A 27,139-nucleotide genomic window follows, 5' to 3' on the forward strand; every position below is an offset into this window, starting at 1 on the left:
GTAGAGGTTCTTTGCCAATCTGTTTCTCTTTGTGGTTTTAACTCATATACCTAATGACTACTAATTTTCATATACTTATTTACCATTCCTATTTCCTTTGGTGAAGTGTCTTTTCAAATATTTTCCTCATTTTTTTTTCCACCGGGTTGTTTTCCTGTTTTTGGGTTTTAAGAGTTCTTTATGTTCTATGGATTCAAGTTCCTTATGAGACCTCACCTTTGCAGATATTTTTCCTAGTCAATAGTTTGCCTTTTAATTCTTTTAAAGTGTCATTCACAGAAAAAAAAAAAAGTTTTAATTTTGATGAAGTAACATCTATCAATACATTCTTTGGAACTCGTTCTCTTCATGTTATATTTAAGAACCCTTGCCTATTTTAAGGGTCACAAAAATGATCACTGTTTTCCTTTAGAAGTTTTAGAGTTTAACATTTTAGGTTTATGATCTGTTTGAGTTCATTATTATACGAGATACCTGGTCAAAGCTTCATTATTTTTTCTTGCATGTGGATATGCAAATGTTCCAGCACCTTTGTTAAAAGGCATGCTTTGCATATTTGACAAAAGTCAATTGATCATAGTTGTGTGGATATTTGTGGATATTTTGTTTTGTCCTATTTATTTATGTGTCTGTCCCTTCACTGATGACACACTGTTTTGATTATTGTAGCTTTATATCAGATAGAATGAGTCTTCCAACTTCCAAAAAACTAGTTGTCAAAAATAAATAAATAAAGTAGAATTAAATAAAAAGTGGAAAAATTCTGCCATGCTAATACCTACGCTAGAACCCCTAGTCCTCCTTGTTAGATTGTTCAGTTTTTTTAGGCTTTTTTAGTTTGGGTCTGGAGGTAACCAGCACTTCTGCTAAGGCAGGGCTTACCTGTGGACGGTGAAGGAGGTCTAGTCATGCAATTTCATAGGAAGACTTTAAGATATTAAAGTGATTTCTGTCCTATTCAGACTCTTAGAACATGAACCACTGTTATTAGGCTTGTACCCTGTTTGAACCTCTTACTCTCCACTGAAGGGTATTGTCCTCATGCCTATTGTTGTGTTCACTTGCTCCTTTTTGAGGATTATGGCTTTTTTTCACTCTGTTTCATCTGTTATTAAGACCATGTCTACTGATCTTCCTATTCACAGTGCTTATGTATGAAATATATATGCTTATTTTCAAAATAGGTATCTTTCACCTCAGTGGGCTTTTAGTAAGGAAGAGGAAAAAACCTATGTGCTGAGTTCCTCATCCTGAACCAGAAATATATAGGGAAGTTCTGATATGAACTCATAACCACTCTTTAATAAGGAATTAGTGCAAATCTTTGGACACTTTTGGCAGATGAAAATCCTTTCGCCCATGTCTGGTGGGTGAACTTTCTTAATTTATTTTTATTAATTTTTTCTTTGTCTCTCATCAAGTTTCCCACCTGTCAGAACTAGTATGTTAATTATGTTGATTCCTCCTATCAAGATTCCTATTGCTAATTGCATACACATTTAATATTTTTCCTAGTTATCATTTCTTATTTTCATTTCAGATAACAAATTTGCTTCTTAATTATCTCAACAATATTCCTATTTGTATGGAATGGAGCAGTGAAATAACTTAAGGCAGAAAGTCAACTTGGAGCTTGCATTATTATTATTATTATTTTTTTTTCTTTAAACCATTTAAATATTTAAAAACAGAGAGTGAGAGAGAGAGAGAGAGAGAGAGAGAGAGAGACAGCATGAGTGGGGGAGGGGCACAGAGAGACAGAGAGAGAGAGACACACACAGAATCTGAAGCAGGCCCCAGGCTCTGAGCTGTTAGCACAGACCCTCACGTGGGGCTTGAACTCACGAACCGCGAGATCATGACCTGAGCCCAAGTCGGACGCTCAACGGACTGAGCCACCCAGGTGCCCCATCATTTAAATATTTTAAAAGAATTCATTTTTATGCCCAGTTTCCTGTCTTTCAATCAGATAAGGATGGGGAGAACACACTTAAATGCATTGACTCCTGAATTTTCATAACTATAAAATATATTGGTGTTTCTGTGACTCAGCCTCACCTTTTCATACATGCTAAACAAAATCGTAGTGGTCAAATAATATGTTGGTAAGCTCAATAACTGGAAGAGCTATACCTAGGTCCTAATCTCCTCATTCTCGTTGTTTTCCTTAAAATTTGTTTTTTTTTAATCTCCCTTTTGAATGCCATTACCACCAAAACAAAGAAAAAATCCATTCATGTTTAGCCTTACTGGCTATTGCTGTATTTTGTGTTGATGTAGAAATGACTGATCTATTAACCATTTGAGGGAAGTGACTTAATTTAGGCCCATATGAGATGTAGTTCTGTCAGTAGTATGCAAAATGTTGATTTACATTTACAGAAAAAGAATCCTGATCTAGTGGTTTTTCTGAACTGCATTAGAATCTGTGTCACGTTTACATGTTTTAGACTTTATGAATATGTTATTTGCAAATGTTTGAGCAATAAAATAATACAATTATAAAACACCTTCTGTCAGGATGCTCAAAGCACTATGTATATATAATAATTACAACAGTATAAAAATATAATAAGCAATCACCCACTAAGATAAATTTAGGAAGAAAAAGTTTGGAATAGTGTTACATAAATGTAAAGAGGATTAATTGTAAATTCAAAAAAGGACTGCAAACATGATTAAATGCAAAGACAAACACAAATCAAGCTGAACACATTTGTCTTTGGGAAAGGAATTATAAAAATGTTTGGCAGTAAAATGAAACTGCTTATAAGTCATTTCAAAATAATGATACACCCTGGATGATTTTATTGGTTTTATAGCTTTAAAGCTGTGACCCAGTGCCTTGTATGTGCTTTCTTGTAAAGTTATAATCTAATTATGAAGTGACCAAATATTAAAGAGCTGCTGTGAATCTGCTGCTGCCTCCAAATGTTACCTCTGATGTTTAAAACTCTTCTAATGGAAATTGCATGCACTAACTATCAATAGAAAAAGATTAAATACTATGGTGCAGTGAAGTGAAACAGAGATTGGTTTTTCTCCCTGTTGAGGTTATGATTGGATTATTGTGAACTCAATATTTGTTCCAAAAGAAAATTATTTCTTTCTTTAAATATACATTGCAATAATTGAAGAGACAAGGTTATTCATGGAAGTTAAGGGGTGTTTTGAAACCATTAGAAATACTTGCATATTGTATCTTTCCTTCTATTCTAAATTCCCCTTTACCTCAATCCCAAATCTGTTGTTATTTTATGAAAAGATTGTGCAGTGCTCCAGGAGACAGAAACAGGTTTCTCACCTCTAGAAACTTGTTAGAATGGTTCGTGTACCTCTGTTTCTGTCTAGGAACTTGTGTGTGTGTGCGCGCGTGTGTATGTGTGCGCGTGTGTGTGTGTGTGTGTGTGTGTGTGTGTGTGTGTTTGTATGTCTGTGTGTGTCTGTGTGGTGCTTAAGTAGTTGGTAAAGGAGGAGGGAAATCTAAGATCTGGTTAGCTTACCTACCTCTTTATAATACTTATAGCCCTTAGGAAGCTGTTTATGGTTCTTCATTGTCTCTGTCCTGCTCACTCCTACTTTGTAGCATCCTACTCCAGAATGCCACACTTTAGTAGTGCACTCAGGCCACTCTTTAGTTTTCTCCTGGGAAATACCTGTCCATGCTATAAAATGACACCATCCTTCTATATTATCCTTTGCATTTCTATAAATCTTATTCCTTAAGTGCACATATTAGTTTTTATTTTTTATTTTATTTATTTATTTTTAATTTTTTTAACGTTTATTTATTTTTGAGACAGAGAGAGACAGAGCGTGAACGGGGGAGGGTCAGAGAGAGGGAAACACAGAATCTGAAACAGGCTCCAGGCTCTGAGCTGTCAGCACAGAGCCTGACACGGGACTCGAACTCACGGACCGTGAGATCATGACCTGAGCCGAAGTCGGCCACTTAACCAACTGAGCCACCCAAGCACCCCAAGTTAGTTTTTAAAAAATTAAAATTCTGACTAATTCACCCTGAAGTATGAATGTGAAAATGACTATATTCTCATCTTTAGGAATAGTGATCTAATAAAATTCTGCTTCCATACTCAAATAAGTATATATTAGAAAATAAAATTTTAGACAAGATAGTTATGGTAGGTGAATTGTAGCCTCTAAGATGATTCTACTCCTTGATCCCTTGACCCATAGACTGTGAATATATTATTTACCATGTCAAAAGGAACTTTGTAGATGTAATTAAATTAACTGATTAGTTGAATTTAAAACAGGGAAATTACCCTGGATTATCCAGCAGCCAGGGTCCAATATAATCACATGATCCCTTAAAAGCAAATTCAGAGAAATTCAAAGCTTAAAAAAATGCAGTGGTCCTTTGTTTGCTTGAATTTGAAGGGAGTAATATGTCAAGAAAACGGAGATCTCAGTTCTACAACCACAAGAGGCTAAATTATGTCAATGATCAGTGATCTTGGAAGATGGTAATAAGAAGCTCCAGATGAGAATTGTCACCCTGACTGATACCCTGAGACCTTATAAGACTATCATTCATTCATTCATTAAAAAGTAACCATTTAGAAAACAAATCTAAATTAACCATTTAGAAAACAAATCAGATAAATCTCCTGCCCTTAAAACTTTCCAGAGGGATAGAAGAGATAAAGTATACAATGAATTATATGGAATGGTTCATGGGTAGTATTTTTTTTTTTCATAAAACAGATATGAATCAATTGCTCTGAGACTTCAGCAAGTAAATTGTCACTTAAAGTTGGGATATGTTGGAAGGCTTCTTGGAGTAATTGGCATCCAGGCTGAGTTGACTCAAATTTTACCACTTTATTTTGACCAGCAATTGAAAGTGTTAATTTCTACATCATTTGCTCATCCAAGATCAGCTTTATGCTTGACAACTATTTAGTAATTATGTTTATTATTTTTATTTTGTTCATGTATTATGCTTCTTTTCATGTTCTAAAATAAGGTTCTAATGCTATTGTCCTTATTAATGTGTACATACGTTTAAAATAATAGAGAGTAGTAAAGTTTCAGGATGAGTGAGGTACATATGGCTATATAATATTGTTAGCATTTAGTTGGTAAAACAAAAGTATTCAATATATTAGCATTCCAAAATATTTTGCACTAAGAATATTAATGATAAAGAAAAAGTGGCATCATTAACTAAATACTATTATTAAAAAATAAAACATGTTCATTCTATATGAACTGAAGATCATTCATGGTATATCCCTAAGATTTTTTATGGATTAATCTTTTCTGTAGTGCAATACAAATTATTATTTAGTAATGGGAGGTAGTGCAATACAAATTATTATTTAGTAACTGGGATTTAACTGGGTACAATAGTGCTAGATTAAAAAGGCACACAGAAGAAGACACATTAACAAATTCATGATTTCTATCTGCCTCTCCCCCGTTTTTTTCATAGAGCTAATTTGTACATCTCAGGTCCAACAACAAGCATAGCCAGGTGAATCTCCTGGATGGTGCCCGCCCCCCCCTCTACATTTTTAACTCCCACTTTACCTTCTGAACAAGATAAGTGTAGATACCTTTGTTTATATTTTCTGAATTTGTCCCTCATGTTTCCATAGGCCTAATTTCTTATTTTTGTTTTCCAACATTATCCTGACCAATGTGTTCATTCAATTGTCATGCATAATGATACATTAAAATGGTGAACATTTATTTATGCCAGTTCATGTTGGCTAATCTATTTATTTTACAGCATACTCATATACTTTTTTAGAACTTTGTCATTTTTCTACTTAGCTGGAAAGACTTATGAACAAAAATCTGAAGACCGATGTTTATGGAACAGAGGGTTTTCATACTACCCATCTCCCTGGCTGCATATTTTCAAATTTTATGCCTCATCTGCTAAATCTCTCAACACAAACCCAGACTGTGCAGCTGTGTAAATCATGTGTTTCTGTGACCAGGTGTGCCAAGGATGACTGTGGAGTTACCTCTGTTAAGTAAACCTCCCACTAGACAAGAAACTGGTAACATTGATTTTCAAATGTTGACAGGCTGGCTGGCTTGGGAACCAGGTAATTCCAGATTGTTCCAGGATTTTTTCATTTAAAGCATGATGGCTAACAGTGTGTTAGAAGCTTTAGGAAGAGCAGGAGCACCTTCTCTACACCAATAAGTACTAGGAAGCATCATCCCTTGCAGACTTCAGGAATCCTTAACATGTAGGCTGTTCTACTCTATTAAGATTTTTGTCTTCCTTCTGCTAATGCAGAAAAAAAAATTTAACCCACATCATAGTTTTGTGTCTAACAAACATCGCTTACTCCACATAATAGGGATACGTTTATTTGTGTATGTGTGTTTGTTTGTTTAAGGTAGAGCTCCCCTGAAGCCATCAGTCATTATGAAGTTGTTGTTTCAATTTGGTTTTAGACATGACTTGAGAGATGGCTACCTTGTTTATGTTTGTGGGGGCTACATTGAAGTGAAATGACTCCACCTTACTGCATTGAGTTGAGAGGAAATCACTGGTTTTTATTGTAAAAAGGTGATTTATGCTAGTGTCCTCTTTCAATTAAGATCTAACATGAAAAGTAGTGTTACAGGAATATTTGAAATTATTGTCACAGATCAGTACATATTATTTCGTTATTCTGATGGTTAGACATATATTACATATTTGTTGTTCAAAAGAGTTAAGAAGAAATAATGTCTTTTGTTTTCTGGATGTTTCTAGCCTATGATAATGGCATCCTAGCTCATATCTCTTTTGCAATGTTGTTTACTCTGAAGTCCTCAGAGGTGATAGAGAAATAATGTTCTTCAGCAGTAGCTGATCATTGTTCAAAGATAACAAACTTTGACATCAGCAAATGGTGAAGTGTGCAGCCACTTGAATAGGGGAAGAAATTGAAAACATTTTGTATAGGTAATACAAGCTAGGAAATAGATTAGTAAATTAAAATTTATGATTGCTTGGATTCTGATTTTACTCAGAAAATTACTGAATTGCTCTATGACTGTCAAATAATGTGACCTGCTTCCATTCCGTATCAGAGACCAGTTGTTGTGTGCATTAATGCAATCATCTCTACCAAGACATTTGGTATATGTAAAATGAGCTGGGTGAATACAAGATAATGCTATTGTTTGTCATGAAATTGTGAGTTTTTAAAAAAATTTTAATGGTATTCGATTACTCTTAAATCCCTCTTTTCTCATTTTTCTTGTTAGTGCTTGTCTCCTTGACTCAGTGGTAGCCTAGAATCTTCTGTCTGTTGATTGCCATTTCTGCTTTTCTACCCGACATCTCGTGTTGAAACAATCTTTAACTCTATAGGCATCAAAGTGTTGCATCTGAAAGCTGAGAAAAACTTTTGCCTGCAGTTCTCATATAACGAAGAGCACTTGGACTTTCAATCACCCCCAAAACATAACTGTATAGAAACTTACAATTAAATTTCTATCAATAGAAGCTGTGGTTAATTTTTGAAGGTATGAATCTGGTTCTTAAATTTTATTTTGAGAAACACTTCCAGTGTAATAGCTAAGGCCTGTACTTTCTGCTTCATATTTATAACCTTATGTCTTATTTGTCTACTGATACTCTTGACCATAATTCATATTGACAGGCTGGGAATTTTCCTATTTTAATATCTGTTCTTCTTGTTTGTATGTCTAAAACTGGACATTACAGACCACTTCCAGAGCTGTAACTAGGATTTTGTACATTACAATTAGTATAGACATGTTAAACAATTTATTGTTTTCTATATCTGTGTCTTTGTCCACTGGTTTTGAAAGTTGGCTAGGGAAGATCACAAGTTATTATGTGTGCTCTTTCAGTGAAAAACTAAGAGGTAAATCTCATCCATTCTTTTAAAAATATTAAGTGTCTTTTGTATATCTTCTACATTTGAGAAAATAATTTTATAATATACAAAGTAATATTTATACTTCATATAAGGATGTATGTTACAGTAATCAGATGTCTCAACTGTGGTCCTTTTATTCAAAAATAAGGAGATTATTTGTCAGAATATTAAGAAATTTTCTGGATAAATGTGGGTTCCTCTTTAATCATATTTTAGAAAGAAATTGTTCACAATTTTTACAAGCCTGATTTCTCCCATATTCTCCTAATTCAGTCTCCTCCCACCATAATACTCTACCACTCATTTGTAAGAGATGTAATTATTATGGAGGTGCTAATGCTGGTGGTGGTACTTTGGGTAGGGGCGGGAGAGATTAACAGGAAGTACTCAAATACAACATTTGTTCTTTCTAGTGAGAGGTTCCTATGTATTATTTTATTAAAAAAAAAAAAAAAAACAGCTGGCAAGCATACCGCTTGCTAAAACCACATGATACACCAAAATCTCAGGTTATCTTGATTTTATATAAACATTAAGGGTCATATAATTGCATTATCCTTTTATCTACATTTGTATTCAAATTAGCTCGGACTTTAAAGCCTAAATGTGTTTGCTTAATATAGGTATAATTAGGCAAGAATGAAAGAAGCAAATAATTAATTCATTCAAAGTTATCCAGTGCTAAAGGGCCTATTCTGAGACTAGAACAAAGCAGCCTATTGGAGTTTTCGGCCTAATTTTATATATACTAGTTTTAACATGGACATATAATATAATAAATATCATGCTTTCTTATGATAATAAAGATGACAATGATTTCCTTTTTTTAATGTTTATTTTTTTTATTTTTGAGAGAGAGCTAGAGAGTACATGTGGGCAGGGGAGGGGCAGAGAGAAAAAGAGTCCCAAGCAGGCCCCACGCTCAGCGCAGAGCCCGACACATGGCTTGATCTCATGAACCATGAGATCATGACATGAGCCAAAATCAAGAATCAGATGCTTAACCAACTGAGCCACCCAGGTGATCCAAGATGACAGTGTTTCTTAGCACTTAGTAGCGCTAACATTTGGAAGGTAACTTAGAGTTTATCTATTAGAACCTCACAGCCCTTGAAAACTGTCTTTTTTCAACATCCTTTGTAGTTTCTTGGTCATTTCTATAAATAAGAAACTCACTACTAGAGTAATATTTGTCTGTCATATACATTTTCCATTAGATTCAAAATGTAGTGAACAGTTTTTTTTGCAATGATACCACTTTTTGCCCCCACTTCTAAGTAACCATGGTGTATAGATCTAGAAACTCTTTTACTGTTCTTATCTATTTTGAAATTGTCAATTTTTCATGTTTGTTTTGCTCTTTTCAGTGTAAAGTTCACTTGGTGAAAACGCAGGTAACCTTACCCTTCCTTCGTTCTTCTACTGAAAAAAGCTAAGATGTGCCTTTTCTTTGTCGTAACTTTTCAAATACTTACTGACTTGTTTGTCAACATAAAAACTCATTCCAACTTCTGATTTTCTGCCTTGCACGACATGATTTGACATCAGAAGTTTTAGATTCTCCCTAGGATGGGTCTGCACGTGTACTAGTTGTGTAGAGTTACTGTTATTTGTCTTTGCTGTAACATGTGCTTCTGTTTGTCAGCTTGACCCAACTTCAGTCCAACATGGGCTAGTTTACAGCCTGGCAAGAATGGTTACAACCACGAAAAATATTGTGTATGGACCTTATGCACACAGGCTAATTGCCAAAGCATAGTTCTAGGAAAAGAGAGCAAAATTGTCAGACCCTATTCCCTGGAAGTATTCTAGATGTAACCAGTCATTCATGCTATCTTCGACCTTCCTATGACAAATTTTTGGTCTCCACTGGTTGCCAGAGCTAAACACTCCAGTTTTCTCTCTCTTCACGGGTACAGGGATCACAGTGGGTACCAAATAGTTGAGCCTCAGCCCCATTCTTTCCTTTTTTTGTGTGGTCATGTTTCCTTGTCTGTGTTCTCTACCAGGAAGTGACTTCAAGCTAGCTATTATTCCCTAATTTTATTTATTACAATAACTATAGTTGGGAAGTGACCTGCAACTCTTCAATGTTTATTTTAAGCATGTAAAAATTTTTCAGCCATGTCTGCTAAGGAGACCCAAGAAAAGAAAGGCCCAAAGAAGGCCCCAGATGATATAAAAACTATGACTTTCTCTCTTTTTTTTTCATCCTCAGACTATTCTTTTCAGGCTTTTGTGCATAATTTCATTCTATCATATTAATATCTCATCATTCTCTACATGATAAACCAGTGAACAGAACATTGCGTCTTAAACCTGTTCACCTACTGGCTTGTATTTGTACCACACATCATGGGTCCCTACCTTAGGCAGGAAAGACTGATGTAGTAAATATCTTGAAGGTCATTGGAATAATAATCGCACTGGTTTCCCACAGGCAACGCCAAAACTACAGTCCTTTGTGGCTTTTCCTGGAGTTCCCAGGGAACATTTTCCTCTAAATCTTGTCATAACATCTTATTTATTTACTTCAACTTTTATTTATTTATTTCCTGGAGGCTTTTTGGCATGCTGTTTTTACTCTGCCCTGGCTCTTTTTCCCCGTTTTATACTGTTAACTTCATATGTCTTAGAGGTTAGTAGCCATTTGCTTAGCTAGACATTATTAGTCATGGTTCTTTGTTACATATGAACACAAAAAGAATACAGACTGAGTGATAATCCTTTCTTTGAGCCAAATGAACACTGGAATTAAGGTTCTGTCTATGTTACCTTGGTCATGCCACTTACTATTTATTTTTCAAGTAATATAACTTAGTGAAACCATATAATTCCTAGGTATATGGTATAATGGAAGTGCAAATGCTTTTGATATATGTACTTGGGTATATATACTCAGTTCCATTTATGGACTGTGTGGTCAAAGAACTTAATTGACATTTCCTTATTTCAGATATAGTAATGGATAATCACAAATCATATAATTAAGCAGAGTAATATTTTTAAAGTATATAATTACTGGCTAAGAATATACATTTAGAAAATAATAAATAGTATAATTATGCTTACTCTCCCCTACAGCTCAATATATTTCTGGTTATTCATTTATTCATGCATTTGAGAGACAGCTGTATTGCAGCCACTGTGCCAAGTGTTATTCATACAAATCCTTTCCATAGGAGGTTATATGTATATTTAAATAAAGTGATTGAATATATTGTAGTAAATGCTATTATGGAGATATATACTGAAATACATGGAAGTATATACATTTTCTATTTCATACTACACTGACTAACCATTACTTTGCTTCTAAAGAATGAATACGGTTTATTAAAGCTAGCTGGGGGGTAAACATCCTAATGTTGAATCTCAACATTAGAAACTGTCACATTTTGTTTCTAACCTTTATGGTAGGTACCTCACGCTCTCTTTTCTTTCTTTTTTTAAAAAATTTTTTTTGACATTTATTTATTTTTGAGACAGAGAGAGACAGAGCATGAATGGAGGAGGGTCAAAAAGAGAGGGAGACACAGAAATCAAAACAGGCTCTAGGCTCTGAGCTGTCAGCACAGAGCCCGACGTGGGGCTCAAACTCATGGACCATGAGATCATGACCTGAGCCAAAGTTGGAAACTTCACCGACTGAGCCACCCAGGTGCCCCTATTTTTTTTTTTTTTTGACATTTATTTATTTTTGAGACAGAGACAGAGCATGAACGGGGGACAGAGAGTGCTCTCTTTTCTTTCTATTTTGCTTATACATGTCTAATTTATTCTAGAATATGAATTAGATATATTTTGGTTTATATTCTATGACAAATCATATTTGTTTAGTGATTTTGATGTGATCATCTATATTTCGGTTAATGTTTTTTCTTACCTTAGATATTGTTTAAAACAGATCCAAGATTGATAGGTAGTCTTACATGAATTATAGTTGATTTGTTGTCTCTGTTTTTGTTCTTCCTTTCTTTTGTAGGGGAATTCATTTTGTAGTAGGACATTTATACATTTTAAAAATTTATTTAAAACTTACTCTTACCTCCAACTGAATGTGCCCAAAGCTAACTCTTTATATAATTATCTAACAAAAATTTCAGTTTCTCTTTTTTTTAATTTTATTTATTTATTTTTTTAATGTTTTTATTTATTTTTGAGAAAGACAGAAAGACAGAGTGCTAGAAGGAGAGGGGCAAAGAGAGAGAAAGACACAGAATCCAAAGCAGGCCTCCGGCTCTGAACTGTCAGCACAGAGTCCGATGTGGGGCTTGAACTCACGGGCCATGACATCATGACCTGAGCTGAAGTTGGACGTTGAACCGACTGAGCCACCCAGGTGTCCCAGTTTATCTTTTTTTTAAAGTATTAAGTTAAACTCTTCTGCCTTATCTTTTAAAAAATAGACTTTATTTTTTAGAGCAGGTTTATATCACAGCAAAATTGAGCAGAAAATACAGAGTTCCCATGTACTCCCACCCCACCCCACCCCCACTATTACCATTCCTCACCAAACTAGTACCGTTCTACAGCTGATAAGCTATGGTGACATAGCATTATGATCCAAAGTCCATAATTCACATTAGGTTTCACTCTTGGTGTTGTACATTCTATGGGTATTGACAAACATATAATGACATGTATCTAATATTGTATCGCACAGAATAGCTTCTTTGCCCTAAAAATTCTATGTGTTCTGCCTATTGATCCCTCCTTCTCCTCTGACCTCTGGAAACCACTGATCTTTTTACTTTGTCCGTAGTTTTGCCTTTTCCAGGTCATAATTTTGGAATCATACGGTATGCAGCCTTTTCAGATGGGCTTCTTTCACTTAGTAATATGTCCTCCAAGTCTTTTTATGGCTTGATAGCTCATTTATTCTTAGCACTGGCTGTTATTGCAGTGTGTTGATATACCATAGTTTATTTATCCATTCACCTACTGAAAGACCTTTTGGTTACTTCCGGGTGGGGCAATTCTGGAAAAGCTACTGAAAACATCTGTGTGCTGATTATTGTGTGGATATGAGTTTTCAGTTCATTTGAGTAAATACCAAGGAGTGTGACTGCTGTATTGTATAGTAAAAGGATGCTCATTTTATCAGAAACTGCCAAACTGTCTTCCAAAATGGCGTTACCATTTTGCATTCCCACCATCAATGAATTAGAGTTCCTATTGCTCTACATCCCCTCCAGCATTTGGTGCTTGTCAGTGTTTTGGAATTTCATCATTTCAATAGGTGTGCAGTGCTATCTCATTGTTTTAATTTGCATTTCCCTGATGGCATATGATGTTTAACATAGTTCATATACTTATTTAGAGTTTGTATATCTTCTTTGGTGAGATGCCTGTTAAGATTTTGGCCCATTTTTAAAAATCAGGTTGTAAGATGAAATGTCTGTGTCTGGATTCTATTTTGTGTTTTGTTTTTTTTTGTTTGTTTGTTTGTTTTTCCTGGCATGTGTATCTACTTGTTCCAACACCATTTGTTGAAAAGACTGAATTTTCTCCATTGTGTTGCCTTTGCTCTGTGTCAAAGATCAGTGTTTTACTTTTAACTGTTTTTATTTGTTCTCTATATCCAAACTCCTACTGTATCCTGCATATTTTTCTTATAATTTAAATTTAATTTAAGCTTGCCTACTGCACTAGCAGTAACTAGGCAAACAGAAACAGCCTTGCTCTTCAGCTTTCACTCTCATTCTGAATTCACTGATCATGTAAGCTCAGTACAGCAGCTAACTAATGGAAGGAGAAGTGCATGAAGAAGCCAACCATGCCTAAAAGGAAAAGATTCTTATTTTTTAATGAAGATTCAAATATTGGTTACTATCTTGAAGCAGCATTTAGTATTTCTGAATTGAAACTGTATGCTGTAACCTGAAATGACTATTGAATGTCTGATATTTAGGAATGAGCTGAAAAATGATGAGGGTTGCTAAGTTTTTGTACGATGGTAGGGGGGAGACATTTTCAAGTGGCAATGGGAGACCAAACACATTTGTATTTTGAGATCATCCAATGTGAAATGCTTGTTCAACATAGCAGTACTAAACTAAAATGTGGTAACTTCATTCAAAGTTAATCAAATCAGATAAGTAATCAGGAACAGAGACAGTGACAAGAGATGAAATGCATTTTCAAGATTGTTAAAAACAGTGAAATGTGATGTGGAACAAAGATTGATCTAGGGGTCAAGAGATGTGGGTTCTAGAACCAATACTCTCTCATTTACAAATATCTCTCATATGGTATTTTTTTCCCACCCATTAAGTGGGGAGTGGATAAGTTGTTTTTTTGGTTTTTGTTTTTGTTGTTTTTTTTTGTTTTTGTTTTTTTTAATCTTCTCTAACTCTAAAGTTCTAAGCTGCCAGTACAAGAAAAGTCAGACACAGTTCTGGCTGAATCTTGTTCAACTAGGTGGCTGGGATGAATAAATTAAATAAATTTTTACTTAAACGCATTCTAGGATGGTGACGTAGGAGGATGCTGGGCTCACCGCGTCCTGCTGATCACTTAGATTCCACCCACACCTGCCTAAATAACCCAGAAAACCACCAGAAGACTAGCAGAACGGATTCTCTGGAGCCAAGCATAGATGAGAGGCCCACTGAGGAGGGTAGGAAGGGCGGAGAGGCGGTGCGCGCTACACGGACTGGCGGGAGGGAGCCGGGGCAGAGGGTGGCCCACCGGCCAAGCAGAGCCCCTGAGTCTGGCTTGCGAGGGCAGAGGGGCCGACGGAGTGTGTTCTGACAGCAAGCGAGCCTTAACATCTGGAAGGTTATAAGTTAACAGATCTGTTTGGAGAGCGGGAGGGCTGGAGGACAACGGGAGGGAGAGTTGTTGAGCCCCGGATGACAGAGCTCAGCTTGGAGGGGAACGAAGGCGCTCGCCAGCGCCATCTCCCCCAGCCAAAATCCCAAAGGGAACCAGTTCCTGTCAGGGAACTTGCTTGCACCGCACAAACACCCAACACTGTGCTTCTGCAGATCCATCCCTCCGGTGGCAGGTCTGACTCCCTCCCAGTGCTGCAGGGCCCCTCCTGAAGTGGATCACCGAAGGAAAAGAGAGCTGAGCCTACCCCTCCCACCCCTGTGCACCTTGCCGATCCACCCCAGCTAATACACCAGATCCCCAGCACCACAAGCGTGGCAGTGTGCAAGTAGCCCAGACGGGCCACGCCACCCCACAGTGAATCCCGCCCCTAGGAGAGGGGAAGAGAAGGCACACACGAGTCTGACTGCGGCCCCAATGGTGGGCTGGGGGCAGACATCAGGTCTGACTGCGGCCCCACCCACAACTCCACTTATACACCACAGCACAGGGGAAGTGCCCTGCAGGTCCGCACCACTCCAGGGACTATCCAAAATGACGAAACGGAAGAATTCCCCTCAAAAGAATCTCCAGGAAATAACGACAGCTAACGAACTGATCAAAAAGGATTTAAACAATATAACAGAAAGTGAATTTAGAATAATAGTCATAAAATTAATCACTGGGCTTGAAAACAGTATACAGGACAGCAGAGAATCTATTGCTGCAGAGATCAAGGGACTAAGGAACAGCCAGGAGGAGCTAAAAAGTGCTATAAATGAGCTGCAAGATAAAATGGAGACAACCACAGCTAGGATTGAAGAGGCAGAGGAGAGAATAGGGGAATGGAAGATAAAATTATGGAAAAAGAGGAAGCTGAGAAAAAGAGAGATAAAAAAATCCAGGAGTATGAGGGGAAAATTAGAGAACTAAGTGATGCACTAAAGAGAAATAATCTATGCATAATTGGTATTTCAGAGGAGGAAGAGAGAGGGAAAGGTTCTGAAGGTGTACTTGAAGAAATCATAGCTGAGAACTTCCCTGATCTGGGGAAGGAAAAAGGCATTGAAATCCAAGAGGCACAGAGAACTCCCTTCAGACATCACTTGAATCCATCTTCTGCACAACATACCATAGTGAAACTGGCAAAATACGGGGATAAAGAGAAAATTCGGAAAGCAGCTAGGGATAAATGTGCTCTAACATATAAAGGGAGACCTATAAAACTCATGACAGATATCTCTACTGAAACTTGGCAGGCCAGAAAGGAATGGCAGGAAATCTTCCATGTGATGAACAAAAAAATATGCAGCTGAGAATCCTTTGGCCAGCATTCTGTCATTTAGAATAGAAGGAGAGATTAAGGTCTTCCAAAATAAACAAAAACTGAAGGAATTCATCACCACTAAACCAGCCCTACAAGAGATCCTAAGGGGGATCCTGTGAGAAAACATACCAGAGATATCGCTACGAGCATGAAACCTACGGACATCACAATGACTCTAAACCCATATCTTTCTATAATAACACTGAATGTAAATGGACTAAATGTGCCAACCAAAAGACACAGGGTATCAGAATGGATAAAAAAACAAGACCCATCTATTTGCTGTCGACAAGAGACTCATTTTAGTGCTGAGGACACCTTCAGATTGAAAGTGAGGGGATGGAGAACTATTTATCATGCTACTGGAAGTCAAAAGAGAGCTGGAGTAGCCATACTTATATCAGACAAACTAGACTTTAAATTAAAGGCTGTAACAAGAGATGAAGAAGGGCATTATATAATAATTACAGGGTCTATCCATCAGGAAGAGCTAACAATTATAAATGTCTATGTGCCAAATACAGGAGCCCCCAAATATATAAAACAATTACTCACAAACATAACCAACCTTAGTGATAAGAATGTGGTAATTGCAGGGGACTTTAACACTCCACTTACAGAAATGGATAGACCATGTAGACACACAGTCAATAAAGAAACAAGGGCCATGAATGATACATTGGATCAGATGGACTTGACAGATATATTTAGAACTCTTCATCCCAAAGCAACAGAATATACTTTCTTCTCAAGTGCACATGCAACATTCTCCAAGATAGATCACCTACTGGGTCACAAAACAGCCCTTCATAAGTATACAAGAATTGAGATCATACCATGCATACTTTCAGACCACAATGCTATGAAGCTTGAAATCAACCACAGGAAAAAGTCTGGAAAACCTCTAAAAGCATGGAGGTTAAAGAACACCCTATTAAAGAATGAATGGGTCAACCAGGCAATTAGAGAAGAAATTTAAAAATATATGGAAACAAACGAAAATGAAAATACAACAATCCAAATGCTTTGGGATGCAGCGAAGGCAGTCCTGAGAGGAAAATACATTGCAATCCAGGTCTATGTCAAGAAACAAGAAAAATCCCAAATACAAAATCTAACAGAACACCTAAAGGAAATAGAAGCAGAGCAGCAAGGCCACCCTAAACCCAGCAGAAGAAGAGAAATAATAAAGATTTGAGCAGAAATAAACGATATAGAATCTAAAAAAACTGTAGAGCAGATCAATGAAACCAAGAGTTGGTTTTTTGAAAAAAATAAACAAAATGGATAAACCTCTAGCCAGGCTTCTCAAAAAGAAAAGGGAGATGACCCAAATAGATAAAATCATGAGTGAAAATGGAATTATTACAACCAATCCCTCAGAAATACAAGCAATTATCAGGGAATACTATGAAAAATTATATGCCAACAAATTGGACAACCTGGAAGAAATGGACAAGTTCCTAAACACCCACACACTTCCAAAACTCAATCAGGAGGAAATAGAAAACTTGAACAGACCCATAACCAGCAAAGAAATGGAATCAGTTATCAAAAATCTCCCAACAAATAAGAGTCCAGGACCAGATGGCTTCCCAGGGGAGTTCTACCAGACGTTTAAAGCAGAGATAATACCTATCCTTCTGAAGCTACTCCAAAAAATAGAAAGGGAAGGAAAACTTCCAGACTCATTCTATGAAGCCAGTATTACTTTGATTCCTGAACCAGACAGAGACCCAGTAAAAAAAGAGAACTAGAGGCCAATATCCCTGATGAATATGGATGCAAAAATTCTCAGTAAGATATTAGCAAATCGAATTTAACAGCATATAAAAAGAATTATTCACCATGATCAAGTGGGATTCATTCTTGGGATGCAGGGCTGGTTCAACATTCGCAAATCAATCAATATGATACATCACATTAATAAAAGAAAAGAGAAGAACCATATGATCCTGTCAATCGATGCAGAAAAAGCATTTGACAAAATTCAGCATCTTTTCTTAATAAAAACCCTCGAGAAAGTCGGGATAGAAGGAACATACTTAAAGATCATAAAAGCCATTTATGAAAAGCCCACAGCTAACATCATCCTCAATGGGGAAAACCTGAGAGCTTTTTCCCTGAGGTCAGGAACATGACAGGGATGTCCACTCTCACCGCTGTTGTTTAACATAGTGTTGGAAATTCTAGTATCAGCAATCAGACAACAAAAGGAAATCAAAGGCATCAATATTGGCAAAGATGAAGTTAAGCTTTCACTTTTTGCAGATGACATGATATTATACATGGAAAATCCAATAGACTCCACCAAAAGTCTGCTAGAACTGATACATGAATTCAACAAAGTTGCAAGATACAAAATCAGTGTACAGAAATCAGTTGCATTCTTATACACTAATAATGAAGCAACAGAAAGACAAAGAAATTGATCCCATTCACAATTGCACCAAGAAGCATAAAATACCTAGGAATAAATCTCACCAAAGATGTAAAAGATCTGTATGCTGAAAACTATAGAAACCTTATGAAGAAAATTGAAGAAAATATAAAGAAATGGAAAAACATTCCGTGCTCATGGGTTGGAAGAATAAATATTGTCAAAATGTCAATACTACCCAAAGCTATCTACACATTCACTGCAATCCCAATCAAAATTGCACCAGCATTCTTCTCAAAGCTAGAACAAGCAATCCTAAAATTAATAGGGAACCCAAAAGGCCCGAATAGCCAAAGTAATTTTGAAGAAGACCAAAGCAGGAGGCATCACAATCCCAGACTTTAGCCTCTACTACAAGGTTGTAATCATCAAGACAGCATGGTATTGGCACAAAAACAGACACATAGACCAATGGAATAGAATAGAAACCCCAGAACTAGACCCACAAACATATGGCCAACTAATCTTTGACAAAGCAGGAAAGAATATCCAATGGAAAAAAGACAGTCTCTTTAACAAATGGTGCTGGGAGAACTGGACAGCAACATGCAGAAGGTTGAAACTAGACCGCTTTCTCACACCATTCACAAAAATAAACTCAAAATGGATAAAGGACCTGAATGTGAGACAGGAAACCATCAAAACCCTAGAGGAGAAAACAGGAAAAGACCTCTCTGACCTCAGCCATAGCAATTTCTTACTTGACGCATCCCCAAAGGCAAGGGAATTAAAAGCAAAAATGAACTATTAGAACCTCATGAAGATAAAAAGCTTCTGCACAGCAAAGGAAACAACCAACAAAACTAAAAGGCAACCAACGGAATGGGAAAAGATATTTGCAAATGACATATCGGACAAAGGGCTAGTATCCAAAATCTATAAAGAGCTCACCAAACTCCACACCCGAGAAACAAATAACCCAGAGAAGAAATGGGCAGAAAACATGAATAGACACTTCTCTAAAGAAGACATCCAGATGGCCAACAGGCTCATGAAAAGATGCTCAACGTCCTTCCTTATCAGGGAAATACAAATCAAAACCACACTCAGATATCATCTCATGCCAGTCAGAGTGGCCAAAATGAACAAAACAGGAGACTATAGGTGCTGGAGGGGATGTGGAGAAACAGGAACCCTCTTGCACTGTTGGTGGGAATGCAAACTGGTGCAGCTGCTCTGGAAAACAGTGTGGAGGTTCCTCAAAAAATTAAAAATAGACCTACCCTATGACCCAGCAATAGCACTGCTAGGAATTTACCTAAGGGATACAGGAGTGTTGATGCATAGGGGCACTTGTACCCCAATGTTTATAGCAGCACTCTCAACAATAGCCAAATTATGGAAAGAGCCTAAATGTCCATCAACTGATGAATGGATAAAGAAATTGTGGTTTATATACACAATGGAGTACTATGTGGCAATGAGAAAGAATGAAATATGGCCCTTTGTAGCAACGTGGGTGGAACTGGAGAGTGTGATGCTAAGTGAAATAAACCATACAGAGAAAGACACAAACCATATGTGTTCACTCTTATGTGGATCCTGAGAAACTTAACAGGAACCCATGGAGGAGGGGAAGGAAAAAAAAGAGGTTAGAGTAGGAGAGAGCCAAAGCATAAGAGACTCTTTAAAACGGAGAACAAACTGAGGGCTGATGGGGGGTGGGAGGGAGGGGAGGGTGGGTGATGGATATTGAGGAGGGCACCTGTTGGGATGAGCACTGGGTGATGTATGGAAACCAATCTGACAATAAATTTCATATATTAAAAAAACACATTCTAATAAAAACATAAACCTTAAGTGGGCTATAAAAGCTGACTTTTTCCACTGTTAAATTTTTATTTTAAGAAATTAGCAATAAACACAGCACATCTAACGGATTGCGATGGTTTCAACATTGTTCTTCTGCAAATATGTGATTTTATATTTTTCTTTTATTTTTTGTAATCTAATGCAAATCCTTGGAATAAGTGGATTTTAGAATTAATATAGTCATTTTAATTCTATCCCCATCCCAACCTCAATTTAGCAAAGCGTAAACTGAGGTCCAGAGAACTTAAATGATTTGTACAGGGTGAAAGCTGGTAGAACAAGCTAGATTTCCTGATCCTCAGCCTGGTGACCTCTCTACAATAAGCTTAAAGTCCTTAGCAATTATTATTATTTCAATAATCCATTGATAAGACATTTAACGTTTTATTTGACAGAAATAAGTTTTGACACCCATTAATTCATTTTATCCTTTCAACATCCATGCACGGTTATTATCAGTCTCATTTTTATACACACACCACTACAGATTAAGTAATATGCCCAAGGTCATATAACTAATAAGAAATGAAGTATGAATTTGAAACATCACTTTTGCCTGACTCCAGATCCCAACCTTTTTCAAGGCATTATGTTAACTTTTTAAAGTTTCCTTTGAGTGTTGGTATTATAATGATTCTTGAGGACCCTTTGTTAAGTCTTTGACATTAGTCTTTTTCAGGTCTTACTTCTAAAGGCCGTCCAAATTTATGATTATTTTCTAGTACTGCTTCGTCATAGGCTTTTCTTAAAGTGAGACTCACATTGGAATATTGCAATAATAAATGTTGGGGGAAATGTATAAGTTTTCAACTAACCTTTGCATTGTTGATTACTTTAGAAGTGATTATCTCATTATTTCATGGTCTGAGCAGATTTTTACTGTATTTGCGTGCACATACATGCATATGAAAATTGTACTGATCATCATTTTGCCCTGTCAAGATGGTCTTAAATGCCTATCCAAGGCCCAATGTGTAACTTTCCCAGGAATCTTAGCATCAACTTTCAGAATAAAAAGTTGTCACTGGAGGTTTCTCAGTGCCTATCTACTGCATTTCTGAATTAACAACAAATGCAGATTTGTCTTTGATGGCTCTTTTATAGCTGTATACAGCTGGAGAAAAACCAACTGCCAAGGGAACTCAATTTTCTTTATCATCAATTTGACATTGGTTAACAGATGGCTTCTGGATACCATGGTAGTCTTCTTAATTTGTCTTTCTATATAGTGCTGCAGATACCCTTGGTTAATTGCTTGATTATTACATTTAATTCTTTGTCAACAATATACCTCATTGTTTTGGAACATATCTTAGGAGATAAGTTATAAAAGGCAGATATTTGAGTGTTGAACTGCTATCATACCTTTGAAACATAAAGCAAAACACCTAAAGGTAGACAAATGTGTTAAAATATCCTGTACTAAAATCCAGTCAGCTTTCTGTGAAGTATGAGATTTCTCTGGAATACAGTGGATTCTCAAGAGCTAATTTATACAAAAAACAAATAAAGGAGATCTATCGAAACATGAAAAAGGAAACAAATGCACTTAAATCAAGACATTTCCAGGTGAACGTTAACCTAAGATTAACTACAACTGAATTTTTATTTATTTTTGTTTGTTTATTTTGTTTTGTATATAACTTCATTAAGTAGAATTTAAATATTGTACTTTGGAGAGTGAAAAATTTTCAACCAATTCAAAAGGTATGGAAAAATACCAGTTGATTGAATATTTTGACATTCCTTAAAACACAAATGTGAATCCTTTTCTAACTGCTTTGGGAATCCAAAGAAATAAACAAACTTAAAATAGAGAGTTTGAGAGAGCTGATCCAGTCAGACATGATTGCATATAAGATTATACACCTACATACTTGTACATACTGCAAAAAGGAGAGTTCAGTGCATGACAAGAATTCATTGATCATTATAAAATCATCTTATGTTGTCAACTCTGAAAGTGGCATGTTAACTACCCAACTATATCAATTAAAACTATTGATTTTGGCTTTTAATCTTAGTTCTTTTTTCATTTATTCATTATGGAATGATAAGGCTGTCTCAAAAAATGATGCAAAATTATACTTGTACATTTACTTTTACTTACATTATACTTGTACTTCTAACAAAATAAATTATTCTCTACTTAGGGGCGCCTGGGTGGCTCCGTCGGTTAAGCGGCCAACTTCGGCTCAGGTCATGATCTCGCGGTCAGTGAGTTCGAGCCCCGCATCGGGCTCTGTGCTGACAGCTCAGAACCTGGAGCCTGTTTCAGATTCTGTGTCTCCCTCTCTCTGACCCTCCACTGTTCATGCTCTGTCTCTCTCTGTCTCAAAAATAAATAAACGTTAAAAAAAATTAAAAAAAAATTATTCTCTACTTAAAACATTTTAAATAGATTCAAAAGATGGACTCAGTGGAATCAGAAAACCCTCAAAATAGTAGTTTGCCATTATGAGAAAAGAAGATCTGAACTAACATTGCTAGTAATGTATATTGTATTGAAGTTTATGCTGCCACCTATGGGAAATGAAAATTTTTAGTAATTAATCCAAAATGTAGAAATTACTGTTGCCAATTACAAGAGAAAATCGAAACTTCTAAGCGGATTTTATTACTATTTAACTGTCAAAGGAAAGTCTATTTGGAGAAAGCTTTAAATTCTTTACCTGTTCCTTAAAACAAACAAACAAACAAAAAACAAACAAACAAAAAACAAGCTTGATTATGTGCCCTTGGATATTAAACTATATAATCCACAAGGCTTATATCTAAGTACTGTCTTTTTAAGTTTCAATGTTGTGTATTTGCCTTCAATAATTACAAATAATATAAACTGAATTCACTTGTGAAATCTTATGTAAGTTGATTTAGTCATGCTTCTGTTAATTTTTTCCATGTCCCCTTCTTTTCACTTCTGCCCATTTAACATGTACTACCTTATGCAAACTGGGGAGCAAAAAAAAACCCCTGTTTTTAGCCCTGTCTTCTAACACAGTAATGTAGTAGAATAGAAATAGAAGAGCTCTGATTAAGGGAAGACTTTTGTTGAAATTCATGCTCTAACACTTGCTACTTGCATCACGTAAGAAAAGTGACTCTAAGTTCTCATCCCAGAGTATAACTGGTAGTATCAGTATTTTATATGAATGCCGTAAGAAATATATACAGAATCTTACAATCCTTAATAGAGTGCCTGACGCAAAAAGAGTCTCAATAAATACCTGTTTCCTTTCAAAATATAATCTGTTATATCAGCAAGATCTACAAAAACCAAGTCCTTGCTCATCCTGTGACTTTCTTCTGATCAATAGAAGATGGTAAAGGTAATAAGATGTCACTCCCACGATTGTGTAATGTAAGACTCCGTTGCCAGCTTTGAAGAAGTAAATACTCATATGGTAAGGAACTGAGGAAGGCCTTTAGGAGCTGAAGGTAGCTTCCAGACAATAGGCAGCAAGAAGTTGGGGACCTCAGCGTACAATCACAAGGAAAGGAATTCTTCCATCAATGTGAGTGAGACTAGAAGTGGACTGTTTCCTAGTTAGTCTGTCTTTTAGATGAGAATTCAGTCTTGGCCATTGCATTAATTACATTCTTTTAAATGATTCAGTTAAGATATATCTGGATCCCAGAACCACAGAAATTTTGAGATAAAAAATGCATGTTTTTTTTAAGTTGCTAAGTTTGTGCTAATTTGTTACACAGCAATAGAAAAACTAATAACTTTTCTTGGATAAGTTAATTTTCTTTCCTTTTATTCTGTAAATAATTTTATTTCCTTTTATTATTTAAAAATGTGAAGATCTGATTATAACACATTTACAATGTAAATAAGCATCCCTCCTGCTCTACACATCTACCTCACCTTCCCACTCCCCAGAGGCAAGCATCATTTACTGTTTCGTGTTTTCACCTCTGATGAAATGGTCTTCCAAATTCATAAATATACATGGAAATTTAAGAATAATTTATTTTCCAGCTGTTCCTGATATTTATCATTTACAAGAGTGAAATGTTTTATTGGCCAGTGGTTTTAAAGTGATTTTAAAGTTAATGCAAGAAACTGTACCGTGCTACATAACATTAAGTCTTAAATTTCATCGCCTATCTGTGGGAATTGAAGTAAAGGGAAACAATAAGCTCAGCCTATAGAAGACTGTTTTTAACCAACCTAGGTTCTTATGCAACACTGCTGCTAACTGGCCATATATCTTTATGGAAAGTACTTCCCCTCTATATATCCTTAATTTACACATTCCAGATTTCAGATTGCATGATTATACGTACTGTATGTGTGTGTTTGTTTCATAATGATACCTGGTGATTCGCAAACCTTATTGATCACAAAAGTCATACTCCAAGTATTTCATCATCACCATCGCCATCATCAGTATCATCAACTAGTCATCAACCCTGGATATTCTGATTCCATGAATTTGGGACACAGTTATGGGAATCCAATGTTACAATATTTTCATGGGTTATTCTGATTCACTTGACTGAGAAGCAATAATTTAGATATTTTATTTACACACAGATAATCCTATATGATAGTGGTCTGAAATTCATTTTAAATTACATGACAGAGAAAGCAATCACTACAGTTGTGTGGACTGTATGAAAAAACAATTGCAAATGAAAAAAGTTTAGAAAAACCTTTATTTAACTTTTGGATCTCTTTTCTCATTTGTTCTATATTCATTCTTGCTTTGGAGGTTACCTTTATGCTTAACAAAGCATAACTTCTTGTCTCATATCCAGAATTCCTCCTTCTTCACTTAGAAGCCCCGATGCTAGGAAGATATGAGAGTTCTTTGGAACTGTCTTAAGTCACCAACCAAAACTGGATCATTCAGGTAAGTGTTTCCATTCTTCCCTTCTTATTTTTGGCTTCCTTTTCTCCTTGTTGGCTTGAACTAGGGAGGTGGCAGCTTCATCTGGCACCTCGATGTAATTAAGTTCTTTAGCAGTATGTCTTATTCAAAAGTTGCTTTTGGCTTATACATTGTTAACTTATGTTAATTTATTTCAACAACACATTCTTCAGACATGTCAAAAAAGTGCCTTTACTTTGTTATTAATATGGAATTTGTTGGCTATGCATGATCAGGAAATGAAAGGCTGTTATGGAGACTGAAGCAATCATATAAAGATCTAACCTCAAATATAAGAAGACTGTACCTGCCTCACTCTCATCTTCCTTAATTATTTTAAGTACAATTCTCATAGCATAAAATCCACCTTTGTAAAATGTACAACTCATTAGTTTTTTAGTATATTCACAGTGTTTTGTAATTCTCACTACTGTCTAATTTTAGGACCTTTTAATCACCCCAAAAGAAAACCCATTATTTGCATGCACTTTCTCTTTCTCTCTCTCCCCACGCCTCTGACCACTAATCTATTTTCTGTCTCTATGGATTTGCCTATTGTGAAAATTTCATATATATTTAATTATACAAATGTGGTCATTTGTGATTGGCTTATTTTAGGATGTTTTCAAGGTTCATCTATATTGTAGTATGTATCATTATATTATTCCTTTGGATGGCTATTACATTGAATGGATATATCACATTTTGTTTATCCATTCATTGGTTGATGGACTTTGATTTGTTTTCATTTTTTGACCATTATGATTAATGCCACTATAAATAGTCATGTGTATGTTTTTATTCTCCTGTATTTTGGCTATATATCTAGTAGTGGAATTGCTGGGTTATACAATACCTCTATTTACAACAATTTTGAGGAAATGCCAAAGAGTTTTGCAAAGTCATTGCACCATTTTGTGTTTCTAGTAAAGTATGTGGATTGCAGTTCTTCCACATCCTTCTCAACACCTGTTTCTGTTCAGTCTAATGGAAGATTAGCGAACCACGTTTTTATTCTGTCAATTTTCTCTATTTTTTCCTATTCTTTATTTAATTTATTTCCACTCTCATTTCTATTATTTCCTTTTTGACCTTGGTTTGAGATTACTTTGCTCTTTTTACTAGTTTCTTAATGTGGAAGAATAAGGTGATTAGAAATCTTTCTTTTATATTCATAGGTATCCATAAATATATTTTTTCCATGTACAGTTTTAACCGCATTCCTTAAGTTTTAGCATATTGTGTATTTATCTTCATACATCTCAAAGTAGTTACTAATTTCCATTTTAATTTCTTCCTTAGCCCGTTAGAAACTTAAGAATGCATTGTTTAGTTTCCACATATTTATGAAATACTCTAATTTGCTTCTTCCATTTCTAATTTCATTTTATTGTGGTAACAGAACACATTTCTTCATGATTTCTAGTATTTTAACTTTGTATCAGTTATACCATTTTACATTTATTGAGTTTTGTTTTATGGCCTGATATATGGTCTGTGTTAGAGAATATTCTATATGCATTTGAGAAGAATGTTTTTCTCTGTTGTTGGGTTGAGTGTTTTATAGATGTCTCTTAGATCTGCTTGGTTTATAATGTTGTTTGAGTCTTCTATTTCCTTGTCACTCTGCCTAGTTTTCTATCTGTTATTCAAAGTGGGATATTGAAGTTTCCAATTATTATTGTTGAATTATCTTTTTATCCCTTTATGTATGTCAGTTTTTGATTTATGCATTGTGAGGGCTCTTTTACTACATGCATAAATGCTTATAATTGTTATATCTTCCTGATGACTTGACCTTTTTTCCATTGGAAAATGTTTTCATTTTCTCTAGTAACAATTTTTGTCTTAAAGTCTATTGGATCTGAGATTAATATAGCCACTTCAGCTCCCTTTTGGTTATTCTTTACATGGTACATCTTTTTCTTTTAAAATGGCTGCCCTGGGGATTATAAAGTAACAACTTAAAACAATCTGGTTT

At 35.7% G+C, this 27,139-nt stretch overlaps 1 long non-coding RNA gene across 1 annotated transcript in view; it reads left to right on the plus strand.

Moving 5' to 3' along the window:
• LOC122222413 overlaps positions 1 to 25,119 on the plus strand; it is a 71,737-nt gene extending 46,618 nt beyond the window's left edge. The window contains exon 3 of the long non-coding RNA XR_006203741.1: positions 25,046 to 25,119. This is a non-coding gene — a long non-coding RNA (uncharacterized LOC122222413). The remainder of the gene's footprint in view (positions 1 to 25,045) is intronic.
• The last annotated feature ends 2,020 nt before the right edge of the window (positions 25,120 to 27,139 follow it).

This window comes from Panthera leo, chromosome B3 (assembly GCF_018350215.1).
Source record: "Panthera leo isolate Ple1 chromosome B3, P.leo_Ple1_pat1.1, whole genome shotgun sequence".
Taxonomy (NCBI): Eukaryota; Metazoa; Chordata; class Mammalia; order Carnivora; family Felidae; genus Panthera; species Panthera leo.